The following is a 21,549-nucleotide window of genomic DNA, read 5'->3' on the forward strand; positions in this document are numbered from 1 at the left end:
AGCCCTTCACTATAGCATTTTACAAAGCTAGAATTCCAGAAGGAGTACCAGGCAAGGGGAGCTACAGAGGCTGAAACCTGAGAACTAGTAAAGCTGGAAAGTAGAGGAAAAAGAATTTGGAAAGAGCAGTAATTCAAGAACATCATTCATGGAGACGGCAGTGTGGATGTGAAGCAAGACAAAGGAGCAAATGAGATACACATGTGCTGGTAACGACGGAGCAAATCTTAGCTGGCATGTTTTGCAATTAACATTTCCAGGAAGAAATGCTCAAATACAAAATTGTCATTTTTTAGTTCTGACATTAGAGTGTTTTTTTCCCCTCAGGGCACATTTTCCATATAAATATCTAAGCTTCCCCCCCCACTCCCCCAACTAGATTTTAGTTGTGTGGATGAGTTTATCTGTGATTGTGAGAGCAAAATAGGTGTATTGAGTCTTCTTAAGGCCAAGAAGAAGCGATCAAAATATGTGGAACTTACATTTGTCTGTATTCTCAGTAGCTTTGCCTGTTCAGTAATATAGAGGACATGAACTAAATAAACCATTGAGTGAATGCTTCTTTATTTTGTCCATGTGATAGAGGCTGGAGGTAGGGAGATTTTGTACTTTCTCCTCACATTTAAGATATTTTCAAAAGTAATATTTATTAATAGTATTCATAATTTAATCTCCTTAACTCATTGTGCACTAAATACTCTGTATTGCCTCTTAAAAAACAGATTGTCAGCCTTGCAGAGAGCTGTTTTTTTTTTTTTTTTTTTTTCCTTTTCTGTTTTACCCTAATCATTCATTTTCTACCAAAATATCCGGTTTGGATGCCAAAGTGTGTGTCAGTCCTTGCCATAGATACCTGTATTGTGTTCCTTTTTTACTTTTTGGCATTTACACTCCCTTTTACTAGATTGTATTTTAGTAGATTAAGACAAAACAAGGATCTGCCAGTAGTGTCAAATACCCACAAAGTTTCCTTCCCCAGTGGGTTCCTGTGAAAATGGACAGAGAGCTAATTGAAAAGGAGAGGCACGCTGTTGGGTTCTCATTAGTGTATTTCAGTGCCATGGTCACGTGAACTAGTGCGTTCTTTCATATGTGATTGATATGTGATGTTCTGGCAGCCCCCGTCCTGACCAGATGCTCTACAAAGTAGGAATAATGTAGGAAAACTTAGAATTTATACTTTTGTAGTTTGCTCTGCTTTTTATTTCAAAAAGGCTTTTAAAGTCCTATGAATGCTATTTAGATCACTTATATGTCGAGATGGAAATACTGATTCTTGATGCTTTGAATAAACCCCTAACCCCAAAGGCATATTGAGCTACTGGGTGCTAGCTTTGTTCTTGAATACAAGTTCCAAAAAGTTTTATTTACTTTTTGAACTCTTTGCTAGGATGAAAGTGCCATAGTGCTTTTGTGGTCTGCCACTTAAGTGGCTTCATCTTTTCTTGAGGGAAAAATGAAAGTAACAAGCAAAATATAGAGGAGGTTTTAGTTTGTTCTCTGATCAAAAGGGTCATTTATTGATCTGGTGCTTGAAAGGAAAAGATCTGTTTGGGGGAAAGTCATTGTACTATCTAGAGTCTGAACTCTTCTATTCTTATTATCTATTAGAGCACGATAAGTCTACAATTCTCTTTCTGCTGAAGCAAAACTCATAATTAAAATAAGAGCTCCATCACCATTATGACCATATGACTGTTGTAGTAAACTTGCAAAGCTGAAAATAAACATCCATGCTAATTGAAATGCTGATATTTTAATTAGTCTTAAATGTAGATGATTTCTTCCAAGTGATAGTTCACACTATAATATTTTCGTTGTTTCCTCTCTTACCCAAAAGAGAAAATTAGGAAGAACTGTCCTTTGAAATTAAATATTATCTACTTTCTTTTCTCCCTTCTCACTTTTCAGACCTCACAAATTAGCTTGAATATACTACTGAAGGATTGTCCGGTTACTAGAAGAATACACTTAAAGCAGAAATTGCAGTTCATTTCAACTGTAGACCTACTACATCAAATTGAACAAGTTAGTAAATCCTCCCCACATTTGTTTTCTTCTTGGAAACTTCTAATATGGACAATAAGAGCTAGAGTTTAATATGGGCTTCCCTAGAGTTTAATATATATTGAGAAATTGAGGTACATAGGGCATTATACAAAGAAGACATTTGACCCCTTCTTAGAATCAAGCCTAAAGATTGTTGGATATATGTAATATAAATCTAGATAGATAGATAGAGGTATATATGTGTATGTGTTGTAGGTATAAATCATTGTAGTAAGTGATGGACTTGGATATATTAATATCATATAAATATTAAATACATGTAATTGTGCTGATACAACTTTCCCAAACTTTGTTCTTTGGGATACCAGTGTTTTATAAGATGTTATATTCTTTTGGGGGGAAAAAAGGGGCTCCCTGTTGAAATAAATGTAGACTTTCTTTGGATATTTATAACATAAATTAGAAAATTAGAGACTCTGGGAAAGAATGCAGAACTAGAACTAATGATTCTAAAACCTATTTTGTCTCATTATAATGATTAATGTAAAACTTTTATTAAAAATTTCATCACTGTTCCAAATATACATTTGGAAAATAAAGCTTTATAGCAACAAAAATGTGCATTAAAACCTTGTAACACTTATATTTGAATACTGGTTCAACTATTTAACTATAATACTAAAGAGAAAATATTTAGCTTTCTTAGATGACAATTCTTACTTGCAAAGTAGGGGAGATACTATTTATCCCATGCTTGTTGTTTTTATAATGTGTGGCTTATGTGATGTATCAACTTACTGCCCATTCCACTTCTGTTCTGCTATTTTAGTTGAGATTTCTTTAAAAAAAAAAAAAAAACTTCCTATTTTTATAAGATTAAAGTCAATGTCTTTGTTAGATAAATTCCACATGTGAAATCATGAATTTCAAGAGTTGTCACTCAATATACAAAACTAAGAATCTGTATCAGTTAATAATGCATTTGGCTAGAAGTCTTAGGAAATCTAAGAAGCGCTTAAAATTTTTTTGTTTGCTTTTCTTTTTCTTCTTTCCTATATGGCAAGAAGTCCAGATCAGCAGTTCTATCTTTCTATTCCATCGTCATCATTTGCATATTGTATCATACAGCTCCTTTGCATGCCAACCTCTTCGGGTGCAGCCCATGGTGTGCCAGACCCCAGGTCCAGAGATGAGGGATTTTATTCAAATTTGAAAGTAGAGGGAAAGGCTAAAAACTCCAGGCATGCTTGGTCTGTCTGCCTGGCATGTGGCAGCTGCCAAGAAAGGACACCTCCACGCTCACAGAAGATGATGGGCTGAGCTTAGCGGCAGCAGTGTGATCCAGAATGTGTGAGGACTATGAATATGAAAAAGAAACATTTTTTTTGGCTGATTGTTTTGGGTACTACCCACCAAATGACAGTTTGGTGTCGGTAGTCAGGGGATGGGGCATGGTTGGAGAAGATGGTTCCCTCACACAGCCAGCAAGCAACTCTCTGGACACTGACTGGGGGTCCTACAAGTCAAACCAATTCTGACAGTATCTACCTGGTGGCTTAGATGGTAATGAATCGGCCCACAAAGCAAGACACACGGGTTTGATCCCTGGGTTGGGAAGATCGTCTGGAGAAGGGTATGGGGGATAGCTACCCATTCTAGTATTCTTGCCTGGAGAATTTCATGGGCAGAGGAGACTGGCAGGCTGCAGTCCATGGGGTCGCAAAGAGTGGGACATGACTGAGTGACTAGCACTTTCTACTTTTCAGGTTGAGGGTTCAGTCCTAGGAGACAACCTCCTACCCCCACCCCCACAACATAGTTTGTTACCTGTGCTTCTGACCCCCTGGCTACAAATTGGAGGTTCCAGTAACACCCTCCAGCTCAAGATGTCAATTTATGTTGTTACCGATATTTCTGACCGACTGGTTGTAAATGAGAGGTTCCCACGACTTCCATCTTGGGTTTGACTGATTTGCTAGAGAGGCTTGCAGAACTCAGAGGAACATTTTACTTCTTAGATTACTAGTTTATTATAAAGGGCATAGCCCAGAAATGGCCAGATGGAAGAGCTGCACAGGGCAAGACAGGGGAGAGGGCGCAGAACTTCTGTGTTCTCTCCAGGAGCCTCACTCTCCCAGCGCCTCCACAGGCTCTCCCACCTGTCCTTTGGGTTTTTATGGGGGCTTCACTAGACAGGCATAATTGATTAAATTATTGACCACTGGAGATTAAATTCCAACTTCAGCTCCTCTCCCTTCTCTAAATGTGGGGGTAGGGCCAAAAGTTCCAACTTTCTAATCACGGGATTGGCTCCACTGGCAACCAGCCCTCATTCTTCGTTGGTTTCCAAAAGGCATTATTTAACATAGTAAAAGATACCGTCCTTGCTCTTTGAAAGAAAGAAAGTGAAGTGAAGTCACTCAGTCCTGTCCAACTCTTTGCAACCCCATGGACTGTAGTCTGTACCAGGCTCCTCCATCCATGGGATTTTCCAGGCAAGAGTACTGCAGTGGGTTGCCATTTCCTCCTCCAGGGGATCTTTCTGAACCAGGGATTGAACCTGGGTCTCCTGAATTGCAGGCAGACACTTTACCCTCTGAGCCACCAGGGAGGCTTTACCCTTAGGCAATTTCAAGGATTTGGGGAGTGTGATCTGGGAACCACAGATAAGACCAGATACAGATTTATTACTATAAATAACAATATCACACTGATAGACTGAATTGAAGAGTTGATGACTTTAGATGTTAATTTATCTCTGGAACCTAGGCTAACTCTGGGTCCAAAAGAAAGAAAGAAAGTGTAGTCGCTCAGTCCTGTCCGACTCTTTGCGACCCTGTGGACTGTAGCCCACCAGGCTTCTCTGTCCATGGGATTCTCCAGGCAAGAATACTGGAGTGGGTTGCCATTTCCTTCTCCAGGGGATCTTCCTGAGCCAGGGATCGAAGCTGGGTCTCCCATATCACAGGCAGATGCTTTACCCTCTGAGCCACCAGGGAAGCAGAGAGAACCTCATTTTGGTGGCCCTACAATTTTTACCAAAGTTTTAAAGCATCCTGATTATAAACTGTAATACTGGTAGACAGCACGCCACATTGGTTAAGAACAGGACTTTGGTTTCATACACAGTTGGGACTTGAATCTGACCAGGCTGCTGTTTATGTTTGTCACCTTGGGAAAGTCATTTTGCCACTCAGCTTTGAATATTTTTTCATCTAAAAAAGTGAAAATATTAGTGCTCTTTCCCTTTAGGGTCTTTTGGGAGGATAGTATCTGAAAATCTGTTTAACAGACTTGGTACAAAATAGGGCTTCCCTGGTGGCCCAGCTGGTAAAGGATCCGCCTGCAATGTGGGAGATCTGGGTTCAATCCCTGGGTTGGGGAGATACCCTGGGGAGGGGAAACAGCTACCCACTCCAGTATTCTGGCCTGGAGAATTCCATGGACTGTATAGTTCAGGGGGTTGCAAAAAGTCCGACACGACTAAGCGACATTTACTTTCAGTTTCTCTTCTGCTCCTCGTGTATAACTTTCTATTCACTTCCTTCTCCCTTGGTCATGTCGAAATTTTCAGGAACCTCTGCTTCTCAGGTGGATTCACACTCGAGCAGTCCTAATGGCCAAAATGAGGTGGGAATTTCTGTTTCATTCCATCTGCTAGTCCAGTCAGGCCAGAAGAGGCCGCAGAACTCCCTAACCAATTCTGTTTTCAGAAATGCACACTATGAAGCACATTTTGCTTTCCTTGGGGAAAAGACTCAGGTAACAGATGAGGATGTTGAAATAACACCACACCCACCACTTTCCAGAGAAGCTAATTTAAAATCACTTGCAATCTGGGAGAATCTGTCTCAATATCTTCTTGCAAGAACCTACAGCTAACTGTTTACTGAAAGGTTTCCTGAGAATAGGATTTTATCCAAGACTTGTGACAGTGGTAACATAGAATGAGGCTACAGAGATCTAATTAAAAAGGTGATTTCCTAACATATGGAGCTGCTCTGTGAAATCCAGAGGATGTGCTGTGCTGGGGGAGATTCTGACCCTGTAAATTCTTGTGACATTAGACTTAAATCTTAACTGCTAAACACCTTCCAAATATTTAACTCTCCCCAAGTCAATGCACTCCCTGCAAAGCTCTATTTGTTGACTTTTATCCCAGTTGGATCGACTTTGGGGACTGTCTCACTGAGACCTGTGCATTAAGTGGTACATATGTTGAATAAACAGCCAGACAGCTACCAACTGTCAAGTTGCTTTACTGGAGGATAAAAAAAAGCACATATGCCATGTTGAAAGCAAAGGAAAAACAAAAGTTTATAATAGAACTAGGAAGTGGTTCAGGTAAAATTCAACCACAGGCTTATGTGCAAGATTATTTTTGTAAATAGCATTAGGATTATTTTGGAGAATAAATCATAATCTGGAAGTGATTTCAGATATAGCACTAAATATGATACCTCCTCTGGTGGCTCATAATTCATTTCTGTATTAATAAAATGAGGGAAGGGACAGGCTGTATTAATATAAGCAAAGGCTGGGAATGTGCTCAGTTGAGGAAACACAGGTTTGATTTTCTCACAAGCAACAGATGGAAATAAAGGCACAGGTTGTTCTTTGCAGGTATGGAAGAAACAACAGAACACACCAGCTTTTCTGGCAAAGAGATTGGAAGTATTTATAGATAGTTTTCACTCTTGTTACCACCAGCATGGCTCTCCTGTGATGCTCTGGTGGAACAACATTGACTATGCATCCAGGTGGCCACCTGCTGAGCAGAAAATCCTGGTCACCAGCAATTGATTTGCATAGGAGGCATAGTAGCTGTGTTATTTTAAAGCATGCTTTAGTTTATTTTGGTATCTTCCCAACTCAAGGATCGAACCCAGGTCTCCTGCGTTGCAGGAGGATTCTTACCATCTGAGCCACCAGGGGGTGTTAGGGAAATGGACTCCCAAACTTCGTGTGATCACTGGAGTATCTATTCAGGGACAGTGGAAGCTGGGACCAAGACTGTCACAGGTGCAGAAGATGTATTGGAGGTAGGATGCATTCAGACTATGATTCAGGTCTGACGTCTGTGAAATGAAGGAGGTGGGATGGAGAATTTGGTGGAAAAAGTCTCAGATGGCTGCCCACTCTTCACAATAGCCAAGACATGAAACAACCTAAATGTCCATTCACAGGTGAATGGATAAAGAAGACTGTTCATATACATATATATATATATATAATGGAATATTATTTAGCCATAAGAAAGAGTGAAATAATTCCATTTGCAGCAACATGGATGGCCCTAGAGATGATCATACTAAGTGAAGTAACTCAAAGAGAAAGACAAGTGCCACATGACATGACGTATATGTGGAATCTAAAATATGACACAGATGAACTTATCTGAAATAGACTCACAGACGTAGAGAACAGACTTGTGTTTGCCAAGGGGCTGGGGAGGTGTGGATTGAAAGTTTGGTGTTAGCTGTGCTGTGCTTAGTTGCTCAGTCATGTCTGACTCTTTGTGACCCCATGGATTGTAGCCTGCCAGGCTCCTCTGTCCATGGGGATTCTCCAGGCAAGAATACTGGAGTGGGTTGCCATGCCCTCTTCCAGGGCATCTTCCCAACCCAGAGATTGAACCCAGGCCTCCCACACTCCAGGAAGATTCTTACCGTCTGAGCCAGCAGGGGGTGTTAGCAGATATACAAACTATTACATATAAAATGGATATACAACAAGGTCCTACTGTATAGCTTAGGCAACGATATTTGATATCCTGCAACAAACCATAATGGAAAAGGATTTTACAAAGAATGTTTGTATATGTATGACTGAATCACTTTGCTGTATAGCATAAATTAACACAATATTGTAAATCAACTATACTTTAATAAAGTAAATTTTAGAAGAAGAAGGAAAGAAAACAGTGTTTTCCAGACAAGGTGGCCGCTGGCCCAGTGATAATCTCCAGAGAAGTGCCTAGAAGAAGGGCCTGTGATGGGCAGATATGGCAGGTCCTAGAACTTGTCACTTCTGCCATCACTGGGTGGAGCTGCCTCTGGAAAGTGTGCTCTTATGGTAAAGACCGCGGTGAACCCCAAAAGTGCTGTGACTAGAGGCTGTTGGTTGACAGCACACCTGTTGAAAGTCCTCCTTAAAAGGAGATCTGAGGCCAGCTTTGTGGCTGGCACAGCAAGCTTTCTGAAGGTAGCGCGGAAGTAGAGTTGTAAGAAGGAATGACTTTTATACTTTCATTTGTAACAAAGGGCGAAGATGACTTGACCTCTGTGGCTTCACTTCTGAGTTTATATTGATACATATCCTCCAGACTTGCAAAACACTCTGTGTTGGCTCCCTTCACTTTCCCATCCTTTCTTTTCTGCATGACTTGGGAGTAAAATGTATTAGACAGTCCGGGGACGATTTTCCTAGGGTGGAGGAACTCTATCCAAATCTAAGAAAACAAATGCATTTTGCTGGTTCAGATCTCGGTTTTGCCACTCACCAATTTTAACATTTTAAGTAGCTTACTTTCTTTGTATCTTATTTTCCTTGTAATAAAAAAAGCAAATAAGTATCAAATATGTTTTATTTGAAGACTGACTTGCTGAAAGATTTTCTTGTTTTAGAAATTTTATTTTTGCAAGGTTGGTTCTATTTTTTATGATAATGTTATGTATACCTTTATGATATTTTCACTATAAATGTATGAAAGACTTCAGAATAATCACAGTTCAGAATCAATGAAAATAAATATGCAATTATTTATTGGGCTCTTACTTAGCTCGTAACACTGGGGATGGCAAATGTTGTTAAATAGGAGAGCAAGAATTTGTAGAGAATATTCATTCATTTCAGCACTTTGCTTGTTGTTGTTTAGTCACCAAGTCCTTTGAGACTCATTGCAACCTCACGGACTAGCTCACCAGGCTCTTCCATGTATGGAATTTCCCAGGCAAGGATACTGAAGCGAGTTGCCATTTCTTATTCTCCAGGATCTTTCCGACCCAGGGATTGAACCCATATCTCCTGATCACAGGTGGATTCTTTACCACTGAGCCACCAGAAAAGCTCCATTTCAGCACTTAGGTATGCTTATCCTTTTCTTTGGTTAAAAACAACACAGATTTGTCATCTTACAGTTATGTAGATCAGAAGTCTGGCACGTGTCTCTCTGGGCTACACTCCAGTTACTGGACTGGGCTGCTGTTCCTTTTGGAATGCTCTAGGGGACAGTCACCCTGGAGAAAGAAATGGCAACTCAATCCAGTACCCTTGCCTGGAAAAATCCCATGGAGAGGGGAGCCTGGTAGGCTACAGTCCATGGGGTCACAAAGAGTCGGCCACGACTGAGTGACTTCACTTTCACTTTCACGTTCAGGGGGCAGTCCATTTATTTGCCTTTCCAGAGCAGAAAAACTGCTCACATTCCTTGGATCTTGGCTCCCTTCCTCTAACTTCACAGCCAAATATATTTCATTTATCTAACCATTTTTTCTATGGTCATATATCATTTGTACATAACTAGGAAAATTTCCTAAAGGAAATCAGTCCTGAATATTCATTGGAAGGACTGATGCTGAAACTGAAACTCCAATAATTTGGCCACCTGATGCGAAGAACTGACTCATTGGAAAAGACCCTGATGCTGGGAAAGATTGAAGGCAGGAGAAGGGGACAACAGAGGATGAGAGGTTGGATGGCATCACCAACTCAATAGACATGAATTTGAGTAAACTCTGGGAGTTAGTGATGGACAGGGAGGCCTGGCATGCTGCAGTCCATGGGGTCGCAAAGAGCTGGACATGACTGAGCAACTGAACTGAACCAAACTGAGGAAAATTTCACTGATTTTAAGGACCCTTGTGGTAATATTGGACCTGGCTGGCTAATGTGGAATAATATTTTTATATCAAGGTTCCAAACTTACTGCACACCTGTACAGTCCCATTTGCCAGGTATGTAGCCTAGTTCCAGGTTCCAAGGATTACATTATAGGCATCTTCAGTGGGCTAAAGAGCTAGGGCAGCATCTAGAAGCTGAAAATTAAGGAAAAATTGTATGCTCTGTGGCCTCCAGAAAGGAAAGCAGCAATAGAAGAGGAACATTCCACCCTACCTACCTGAATTTATTTTTCACTGCCCTGTGGTACACTTTCCTCATAGGTACAGCCCTCCTCTGCTTTACCCCAAGGGGTGAGCCTGCTGATCTGGCTGGCTAGCAGACATCCCATTCGATTAGTCCAACCTCCAAAGTGTCTGTTGTACTGTTGCACAAACTATTTTATTTCCTGTCTCAGTCCTTTTCTTCATGCTCTTTCTAGCTTTTTAAGAATTTTTTTTTAATGTGGCCCATTTTTAAAGTCTTTATTGAATTTGTTACAATATTGCTTCTGCTTTACATTTTGTTCTTTTTTTTTTTGTCTGTGAAGCATGTGGACTCTTAGCTCACATGCTGACCAGGGATCAGCTCACATCCCTGACCAGGAATTGAACCTGTACCCCTTGCTTTGGAAGGTGAAGTCTTAACCATTGGACTACCAGGGAAGTCCCAACGCTCTTTCCAGCTTTGAAAATAACCTCAATCGTTGGCTCTGCCTTTTCAAACCGGGGTATCCTTCAAGGTTCTGTTAAAGACTCAGATCCTTCCTGAAGATTTTTCTACTTACTTCATCTCACCCTGAATGTTTCTAACTGAAAATTCCATTGGTATTGGAATCAGAGAGAGACAACTTAGCTCAAAGTGTTTCATATTAGTGATATCTCCACCAACCCAAGCAGTGTTAAACTCCTCAAGAACAAGAACAATCTGTTATGTATCTTTGTGTCTCACTCAGCCAGTGCTACATAGCTGGTGCCAAGGCAGTGTTAAATGAATACTTTGTTTATTGAGAAATAGTCAACATTTAAAATATAAATATCTCTAGGAGTTGATTTCATCCTTGCAGTTATTAACATTTCACTGTAGTTTGTGTGATGATTTAAGCTACAGTCTATATAAATTGAGATCCGATCAGTGGGTTCAATAAGAAGACTATCTAGAAAGAGAAATAAATACAAACAACTCGGGGCTGTTAGCCTAGAAGGGGAGCGCACACGGGCTTTCTGTGAAGCCATACGGAAGCCTGAAGCGTCGACAATCAGGGGATGAGGTGCAAGTGACAGGCAGACTGAGATAAGGAGACGGAAAGAGAAGGGCCCGTTCTACCCGTTCCATAATTTTGGCCTGACCAGACACATGTTTAACATTTCCCTGCATTCAAAGAGCCCATGATGTAAGAAATGAAATATTTAGTATGTTTGAAAGTAGGATAAAATGTATATTTCATCATGGAACAGATGGATTTTAGAAATTTTGTAAAGAAAAAAATGGTAGAATTTGGCTGTTTGAATGTAGAAGGGAATGTTGCATTTTGGAATTTCCCATTTCTTTTTCCACTTGCAACTGCAGTGAATTTATAGTCATACCTGTCTCTCTCTGTGTCTTTAAATACAAATATGTACATATATATATACACACACACACATCGTCACACAATATATGTTATATATATAAAGACACTATCTGTATATTATCTATATATTTGTCATCAGTTTTGTTAGTTGCATTGCTAAAAAGTGTGAGGGACAGTTTAAATTTTTTAACTTTGATACTATAAAATGGATAACTGCCTAAAAATGAAATTAAATATGCAGTTATAGGCTTATGTTTGTATTTTGAAAGAATATGTGTGCTCAGCATTTATTCAACCACCAAATATCTGACAATTCTTCTGACACTAAATCGTTAATTTAGATTGTATAAGACTGAGTTACAAGATGATTTATTAGTAAAATAAAATTTGCATTTCATTATCTCTTTAATAGTTCTGTGGACAAAGTTATCTTAATATGACTTTCAATGGATAACTAGAGAGTAATATTTACATGTTTTTTGTACAAAATTTCCTGAACAAATTAGGGTGTAAGTTATACTTCCCATTTTCTTATGCATTCTCGAATAAGATTTGTTTTAGTTAACTCTCATATTCTTACAACTAAATAACTCAAAAAAATGTATTCCTCAGCATTACCAAAAGAGTCTTTTATGTTCTGTATGTTCTTAAATGAAGCACTTTAAAAAAAAGAATTTATTTTCTCATGCTTTGTGATTCAGTATATTATGCTACATTCTGATTATACAGAGATGCATAAATAGCACTTACCTTAATGAACCAACCACAATGTCTGGCTTTTAACGTGTAAGACAAGTGTTATGAGTTTGGTATGAAAATGAGTGGGAATTCCTGCGGACTCCAACAGAGAGGTTCATGGTACAGGGAATAGAATGTATGCTCCACCCAGAGTTAGTTTTTATAGCCTACACTCTCTTGGTACTTGTCAACTAACAAGAACTTGTGTGATTTTTTGTTAACGATGTGTGTGCCTGTCGGCTTGTCATCTATATTTCAAACTGGGAATGAGTTTCACGTCTCTTTGTTCCCCAAGTCACAAAGTGCTTTGAGCCCATGACTCTTACGAAACAACGGACTGCAGAAGATGAGTCCACTGTGAGACCACACTCCCAGCTTGTCTGGACATCTTACCAAACCGGAGCCTGTGGAAAACCCTGATCCTTCTGTGCTTCTTGAGTACGTCAGGAAAAAGAGTCATATACTGTGGTTGCCCATTTCATTTCATTTTTAGGCTAGTATACTTTGTATGAATATCAAACTTAAGAAACCAAACTGTCCATCGTATTTTAGAAATGTAATTACCCAAAGGAAAAGAATGTTGAGCTGGCTATCTAGTTAACTAAGAGGTCTATACTCTTCATGGGGTTCTCAAGGCAAGGATACTGAAGTGGTTTGCCACTCCCTTCTCCAGTGGACCACATTCTGTCAGCCCTCTCCACCATGACCCACCCGTCTTGGGTGGCCCCACAGGGCATGGCTTAGTTTCATTGAGTTAGACAAGGCTGTGGTCCTAGTGTGATTAGATTGACTAATTTTCAGTGATTGTGGTGTCAGTGTGTCTGCCCTCTGATGCCCTCTTGCAACACGTACCGTCTGACTTGGGTTTCTCTTACCTTGGACGTGGGGTATCTCTTCATGGCTGCTCCAGCAAAGCACAGCCGCTGCTCCTTACCTTGGATGAGGGGTATCTCCTCACTGCCACCTCTCCTGATCTTAAATGTGGAGTAGCACCTCTAGGCCCTCCTGCGCCAGCGCAGGCCACCTGACCTGCCTCTTGAGAAACCTATATGCAGGTCAGGAAGCAAGAGTTAAAACTGGACATGGAACAACAGACTGGTTCCAAATAGGAAAAGGAGTACGTCAAGGCTGTATATTGTCACCCTGCTTATTTAACTTATATGCAGAGTATCATGAAAAACACTGGGCTGGAAGAAGCCCAAGCTGGAATCAAGATTGCTGGGAGAAATATCAATAACCTCAGATATGCAGATGACACCACCCTTATGGCAGAAAGTGAAGAGGAACTCAAAAGCCTCTTGATGAAAGTGAAAGAGGGGAGTGAAAAAGTTGGCTTAAAACTCAACTTTCAGAAAACGAAGATCATGGCATCTGGTCCCATCACTTCATTGGAAATAGATGGGGAAACAGTGGAAACAGTGTCAGACTTTATTTTTTTGGGCTCCAAAATCACTGCAGATGGTGACTGCAGCCATGAAATTAAAAGACGCTTACTCCTTGGAAGGAAGTTATGACCAACCTAGATAGCATATTCAAAAACAGAGACATTACTTTGCCAACAAAGGTCCATCTAGTCAAGGCTATGGTTTTTCCAGTGGTCATGTATGGATGTGAGAGTTGGACTCTGAAGAAAGCTGAGCACCATAGAAATGATGCTTTTGGTGGTGTTGGAGAAGACTCTTGAGAGTCCCTTGGACTGCAAGGAGCTGCAACCAGTCCATCCTAAAGGAGACCAGTTCTGGGTGTTCATTGGAAGGACTGATGTTGAAGCTGAAACTCCAGTACTTTGGCCACCTCATGTGAAGAGTTGACTCTGATGGAAAAGACCCTGATGCTGGGAGAGATTTGGGGCAGGAGGAGAAGGGAACAACAGAGGATGAGATGGCTGGATGGCATCACCGACACGATGGACATGAGTTTGGGTGAACTCCGGGAGTTGGTGATGGACAGGGAGGCCTGGCGTGCTGCGATTCATGGGGTCGCAAAGAGTTGGACACGACTGAGCGACTGAACTGAACTGAACTGAAGAGGTCTATGATTTTCAGAAATAATCCATTGCAATATGAGTTCATTACTTCTGAATTGACCAACATTTGAAATGAATTCTTATTTCTACAGATCCAGTTTTTTATATGTATTTCTTTTTCTTTTTCTTACAGATACACTTTATACTTTCCTCTCCTGTGGTGAGTACAGTGTTATATCTGGCATCTATCACAATGCTTATTACATATAATAATATGTAGTATAATAAATGTTATAAATATTAGTTGAAATAGGAAAGAAGTAAAGTATTGATGTCAATGAATGATCAATCCAAAGTTATACCTATCCCAATGATTAACTGGCATTGGCCAGGGCAGTCTTTGAGGATAACCTCTAGTTATTTCAGGGAAAAGAAAAATCCCCCACATATCTGTTATCTCAGAAGTTGCTTGCCACAGGGAGCCACTCATGTGAATTAATTCCGGGCAATATATTCAAGATGTTTGTGTTTGTCATGCCATGATCTACGCCTTGGCCACACAGACCTTGACTCTCTTCTGTCATTCTAGAAGTGTATGACCTCTCTAAAGTGTATGGACTTTAAAAAGATAGACTTCCCAGAAGTCTTTGTACTACAAAAGAAAACCTCCAGTAGAATCTAATGTGTTTCTAATAATGGAATTTCAATGTAAATACAGGGTATTTAAGGCTCTGAATTTCATGGAAATATGTTTCTTTGTCTCCAAAGGCGAGGGATTGTGGCACAAAAATATAAGTCAATTAGTCCCAGTGTCCTTACTGTGAGAGGGCTTCTGCCAGAGTAAAAAAATTTTGAGGCAATATTGGTAACTAGAATCAAGTTACACTTGGAATTGGGGTGTGTATTTTGGTTTGAAGTAGAAGCATGTGTGCAGGAGATATGGGTTTGATTCTTGGCTCAGGAAGTTTCTCTGGAGCAGGAAATAGCTACCCACAGCAGTGGGTAAATTTGCCAGGGGAAATCCCTTGGACAGATGAGCCTGATGGGCTACAAACTGTGGGCTTGCAAAGAGTTGGGCATGACTGAGCGACTGAGCACACACAGGAGAATGTGTATGAATTACTCAATGTGTGGTGGTGTTATACTGATTTGTAAAGTTACGCGTTAAAGTTAATAATGATGAGACTATCTGGGCCCTTTTCCGTGACTTCTCTGATTCACAGGGATTTCTCAGGTTTATGCATGGATGTGTGGAGAGTGAGGGGTGTGAAATATTGCAATGAATAGCATGTCTGTGATGGTGACAGTAATAGGAGCCCTTGAGATCAAGCTGCTGTGTCCTTTCCCTAGGCTATGGCCACAGGCAGAAAGAGGATGAGAGTATATATAAATATATGTGTATACATATATTTATGTTCAGTTATGATATTGCTTATGTCTTTGTCCACTGTTTTCAAAATTTCAAGGATTGACTTTAATATTTTTTCATTCTCCGGCTTTACTTCCCTGGTGGCTCAGATGGTAAAGTGTCTACCTGCAATGTGGGAGACCCAGGTTCAACCCCTGGGTTGGGAAGATCCCCTGGAGAAGGAAATGGCAACCCACTCCAGTACTCTTGCCTGGAGGATCCCATGGACAGAGGAGCCTGATGGGCTGCAGTCCGTGGGGTCACAAAGAGTCAGACACGACTGAGCATCTTCACTTTCCTTTTCCTTTCCTTTTCTGCTTTACTTGGAAATGGAAATCTTTGAATTTCAATAATTTTTACCTAAAAAATATGAGATTTAGGACAAAGAGCTAGCTGTAGAAATGATCTTGGGCATTTTTACTCCCTGAATTTACTTTTGAATTAAACAAGTACACCAAAATAACAAGTCTGCACCAGGGAATTAAGACGGCTTGCTGTCCCCCAGGCCACCCTAGTTCCCCTTCCGGTTCTTTGAATGACTCTTCCAGGATGTATAATTAAGAGGATGGCCTCATAAAATTCTCCAAAATCATGGTTTGGGCTGTGGCTCTTTTGCCTTATAGTTTTCTACCGAGCAGTGGGTTTTGCACATCCTGAATCTGTGTTTAGTTATGCAGTGGTGCTCACTGACCACATTTCCAGGCGCGTGCTGGTGGGAAGATCCAGACTCAGTGCTTTGGTGGTTCAAGAGCATGCACCGCTGCAGTAGAACATATCTGGGAACACAGGGACCTTTCTGCAGATAGTAAGAGTCTTTGAAAATCTTTGTACCATTGCTCTATGGGTACATCTTCTGTGTTTTGCCAAAATCAGGCCAGGATATTTCCATTCCTATTCATTCTCTTTCAACTACCCCCTGGGTTCCCTTTGGTCCTCAGAAATGTATCAACACTGAACATGATGTCTCAGTATAAGACAGGAACGGTCGATCCATCTGGGAATCTAAGCTTCCTCCATTCATTTTCAAACGAATAGTTTCAAAACCTGCTATTCCTGTTTGTTCCATACAAGGACTGGGTTTCCTAGTTCTTAGATAGTTGTACAGACCATTTCCTTACATATTGAGCTGTCAGCCATTGTTACTTTTTACAATCCGGAAGAATATGCTAATTGTACTGACATATAATGCAATATGCTTAAGAACATGCCACTCAGAAGTGTAGGTCTCAGGAGACTTCTACCTGCAAGAAACCTCATCTATAAGGAAATATCCCCTTTGAGATAAAGGCAATTCTTTTGTAATAACATTGGAGAAGGCTAAAATGTGATTTGTAGCACACCACAACACACTATAGTGTGATTTGACTGTTGTATAAAAACATATAGATTTAGGTTGAATCTAAATAGATGGTAGAAAGGGAGGGGGAGAGAGAAAATGAGAGAGAGAGAGAGATGAAAATACCAGATGACTTTTAACTATAAAAAGTTCTCTAAGAAATGACAGAATAGTTAATGCATAGATTTCAAAGAAAATTACTGTTTCATAGTGTTGGGTATTAAACCTCTAATTTCTATAGAAATCTCTAATTTTCCCACATATTATGTCAAGGAACTAAAAATGTCTTCTGTGGATATTTTTATAATAATATTTTCTGTTATATAAAAGGCACTGCCAGACACTACCATCTGCCGTGTAGACTGACAGTGTACGAATCTGATGTCTTTCTGTGACTTCCTATCTTATATAATTGGAGGTTTCAGCCCAGAATGATGCTTCATTTCCACCTAAGGACAACCAAGTTTAAATTTGCCTGCAATATTTTAATCATTTCCCTGCTATGCACTGATAAGACCAGCGCTCTGTGTAGTTAAAAGCTATAAATGTGTCTATTGAGAAGGTGTTAAAAATTCTCTTCTGGGCTTCTGGCCATCATCCAGAATTCCGTAATACCTTTTGAAATGAGACAGAAAACATAATACATTACAATTGATAAATGTTCCATTTGTACTTTATTTGGGAAATTTTAAGCATTCAGAATGTCTTGGCTACATCAACATTGGGAAGTGTTTTTTTGGTTTTTCTTTTTTTTTTTGCTTTTTTGCTGAGGTGAGAAAGATGTCTTTGTGAACTGTCCATGTAAAGATTAGAATATTTAACATATATGTCTACCATGCTTTAAGAAAGATTCAAGGGCAGTGCAAGTAGTCTATTGACTCAGATGAGTTGGTGCATGTGTTTTTGTGTGTGTGTATGCGGAGGTTTAAAGGAGTAAATGTCATCATCCAAGTCAATGAGACAAGATGACTGAGAAAACTTCTGTAGTTATTTATTTAAAAAATAACACCCTTTTCAATAAAAGAGAAATCCTTGTAGTTAAAACCTGTTAATTGGAGATAATGTCTGTGTAACTGAACATTGTCAAAGGGTAATGACCTCCTGCTGCTAAGCCCTGCAAATGTTGACTGGAGGCCAGCACATTTGTTTTGAAAGCAGGAGACGTGGGTCCTTTGACATGATTATTTTAAAATGGTTTCATTTTTGTTACACGCCATAATAGAAACTTTATCATTCTAGGCCATATTAGAATGCACTTCCACTTTTTCTGCCTCTAAATATCTTTGCAGGTTGTGTTTTCACTGCTCTTAAGTGTACCAATTGGCACCTCTGTTCTGCCGAGTGGCTTTTCTTAGAACAATACAAGTTAGTTCAGTTCATCTTGGGGTTTGCCAAAAAGTCTTGAAATGAATTAGTATTCATTAAGGTATGCCACGCAATATAATAAATGATCAATGCTCTATAATTCACTGTGGCTGAGAAAATAGGTTGTGTAATTAAAGTGATGCAGTGGCACCCCACTCCAGTACTCTTGCCTGGAAAATCCCATGGATGGAGGAGTCTGGTGGGCTGCAGTCCATGGGGTCGTTAAGAGTCGGACACGACTGAGCGACTTCACTTTCACTTTTCACTTTCATGCATTGGAGAAGGAAATGGCAACCCACTCCAGTGTTCTTGCCTGGAAAATCCCAGGGACAGGGGAGCCTAGTGGGCTGCCATCTATGGGGTCGCACAGAGTCGGACATGACTGAGGTGGCTTAGCAGCAGCAGCAGCAATTAAAGTGAGACAGTGAAAGTGTCCCCGACTCTCTGTCCCCTTATGCACTTCATTTGGCCAGTGTCTGAAATTTCATTTGGCTATGTATAAAATTTCACTTAAATGTTCTGGGCTGATTGAGATTTCTATCAGTAGGAATGAAAGATCTAAGAACTGGTTTCCTTATGGGATCAGATGCACATGAGGAAGTGTTACCCTGGGATGAGAAGATCTGAGCGTATTAAAGTATAATATCTATAATATGATTGTGCATCTGCAAGCAGTTGTGTCTGACTCTTTGACAGTCCATGAACCGAAGTCTGTCAGGCTCCTCTATCCTTGGGATTTCCCAAGCAAAGATACTGGAGTGGGTTGTCATTTCCTACTCCAAAGGATGTAGTGTGAGGACTCTGTTCAGTTAAGTTCAGTCACTCAGTCGTGTCCGACTCTTGGCGACCCCATGAATCCCAGCACTCCAGGTCTCCCTGTCCATCACAAACTCCTGGAGTTTACCCAAACTCATGTCCATCGTGTCGGTGATGCCATCCAGCCATCTCATCCTCTGTTGTCCCCTTCTCCTTCCGCCCCCAATCCCTCCCAGCATCAGGGTCTTTTCCAATGAGTCAACTCTTCGCATGAGGTGGCCAAAGTATTGGAGTTTCAGCTTTAGCATCATTCCTTCCAATGAACACCCAGGGCTGATCTTGTTTAGAATGGACTAGTTGGATCTCCTTGAAGTCCAAGGGACTCTCAAGAGTCTTCTCCAACACCACAGTTCAGAAACATCAATTCTTTGGCACTCAGCTTTCTTCACAGTCCAACCCTCACATCCATACATGACCACTGGAAAAACCATAGCCTTGACTAGACGGACCTTTGTTGGCAAAGTAATGTCCCTGCTTTTGAATATGCTCTCTAGGTTGGTCATAACTTTCCTTCCAAGGAGTAAGCGTCTTTTACTTTCATGGCTGCAATCACCATCTGCAGTGATTTTGGAGCCCCCCAAAATAAAGTCTGACACTGTTTCCACTGTTTCCCCATCTATTTCCCATGAAGTGATGGGACCAGATGCCATGATCTTCGTTTTCTGAATGTTGAGTTTTAAGCCAACTTTTTCACTCTCCTCTTTCACTTTCATCAAGAGGCTTTTGAGTTCCTCTTCACTTTCTGCCATAAGGGTGGTGTCATCTGCATATCTGAGGTTATTGATATTTCTCCCAGCAATCTTGATTCCAGCTTGTCCTTCTTCCAGCCCAGCGTTTCTCATGATGTACTCTGCATATAAGTTAAATAAGCAGGGTGACAATATACAGCCTTGATGAACTCCTTTTCCTATTTGGAACCAGTCTGTTGTTCCATGTCCAGTTCTAACTCTTGCTTCCTGACCTGCATAGAGGTTTCTCAAGAGGCAGGTCAGGTGAGGGCTAGAGATGCTTAAAAACCAACTCCACTTCCATCTTCACGCTTTTCAGAGGCACCTTTGGTAATGGCCTTGGTTACTTACATCAGGATTGTGTGGAATGGATTAAATTGCAGTGATTCTTTTTTTGACTAAGGAGGGAGGTTTTTGTTACTTTTTAAAAGTATCTATATTTCTGTCCTGTCTCATCCTCAGTTGTTTGATTCAGTTGTTTCAGGACAGGGCCCTGACATCAATATAGAGCTATATTTTATTTTATTTTTTTTATTATTTTTTTTTTAGAGCTATATTTTAATTTCCACAAGTGCTTCTAATTTGCAGTCAGCGTTCTCCCATGTAAGCATGCCTCAGAGTCTCTTGGAGGTTGTTCAAACAGCACGCTATCCCTGCCCCGTGCCCTGTGAACAGCCAGAGCTTCTGATTCAGTGAGTCAGGGAGGTGCCTGAGAATATACATTTCCAACAGGTTACTGAGTGATGCTGCTCTAGAAAGTATGTTAAGCCATTTGAATGATGTCAGTTTACTCATTTATTTTTTCTTGATGACATTGGAAAGAAGAAAAGGGACAATGAAGTACGAGAAGAACAGACTAGGGCAAAATTAGGTTGGGTTTTCCCATTATTATATTATTATTATTATATATAATATATTATATTATTATATATAATATATTATTATTATTATTATATTGTTTCCCATTTCCCACTTTGTTATAGCTGACACACTGTGTTTTGATTTCTTTCAGGTTTCCTATCCTTTTAGTTTATCTAGAATTTTTTTTATTCTCAAACTCATAAATTTTTTAAAACAAAAAATCTTATGACTAGTACTTACTGAACATTTAGTAACCACCAGGACTCAGTTTAAATATTTCATACACATTATCTCATTTAATCTTCACCATTAAACAAATATTTTCTTATCATAATCTGTAACTATGTTCTTAAAGTCACACAGCTAATAGGTAGCAGATTTGGAATTGGAAGTCAAGCAAACTACCTCCTGAGCCTGAACTCAGTAATTCCTCTAGACTGTTTCAGCATGGTAGAGACGATAATCGCTCAGTCATGTCTGACTTTTGTGACTCCATGGACTGTAGCCCACCAGGCTCCTTCTGTCCATGGGACATCCCAGGCAAGTATATTGGAGTTGCCATTCCCTTCTCCAGGGGATCTTCCTGACCCAGGGATTGAACCCAGGTCTCTCACATTGAGGGCAGATTCTTTGCTGTCTGAGCCACTAGGGAAGCCCCATAATTCTGCATGCATGCACAGTCACTTCAGTTTTAACAAAAACCTCCCTCTCCTTAGCCAAAACAGAGACTCACTGCAATTAATCCATTCCATACAATCCTGATGTAAGTGGCTCCAAGGCCATCTTTGCAATCCTATAGACTGTAGCCCACCAGGCTTCTGTGTCCATGGAATTCTCTAGGCAAGAATACAGGAATGGGTTGCCATGCCC

General features: G+C 40.3%; 1 long non-coding RNA gene across 1 annotated transcript in view; it reads left to right on the forward strand.

Annotated features, from left to right (window-relative positions):
- Positions 1-2,161, forward strand: part of LOC139184229 (uncharacterized) — a 309,385-nt gene extending 307,224 nt beyond the window's left edge. Inside the window, exon 6 of the long non-coding RNA XR_011567805.1 lies at positions 1,912-2,161. This is a non-coding gene — a long non-coding RNA (uncharacterized lncRNA). The remainder of the gene's footprint in view (positions 1-1,911) is intronic.
- The last annotated feature ends 19,388 nt before the right edge of the window (positions 2,162-21,549 follow it).

The sequence above is a fragment of the Bos indicus genome, chromosome 7, assembly GCF_029378745.1.
Source record: "Bos indicus isolate NIAB-ARS_2022 breed Sahiwal x Tharparkar chromosome 7, NIAB-ARS_B.indTharparkar_mat_pri_1.0, whole genome shotgun sequence".
NCBI lineage: Eukaryota > Metazoa > Chordata > Mammalia > Artiodactyla > Bovidae > Bos > Bos indicus.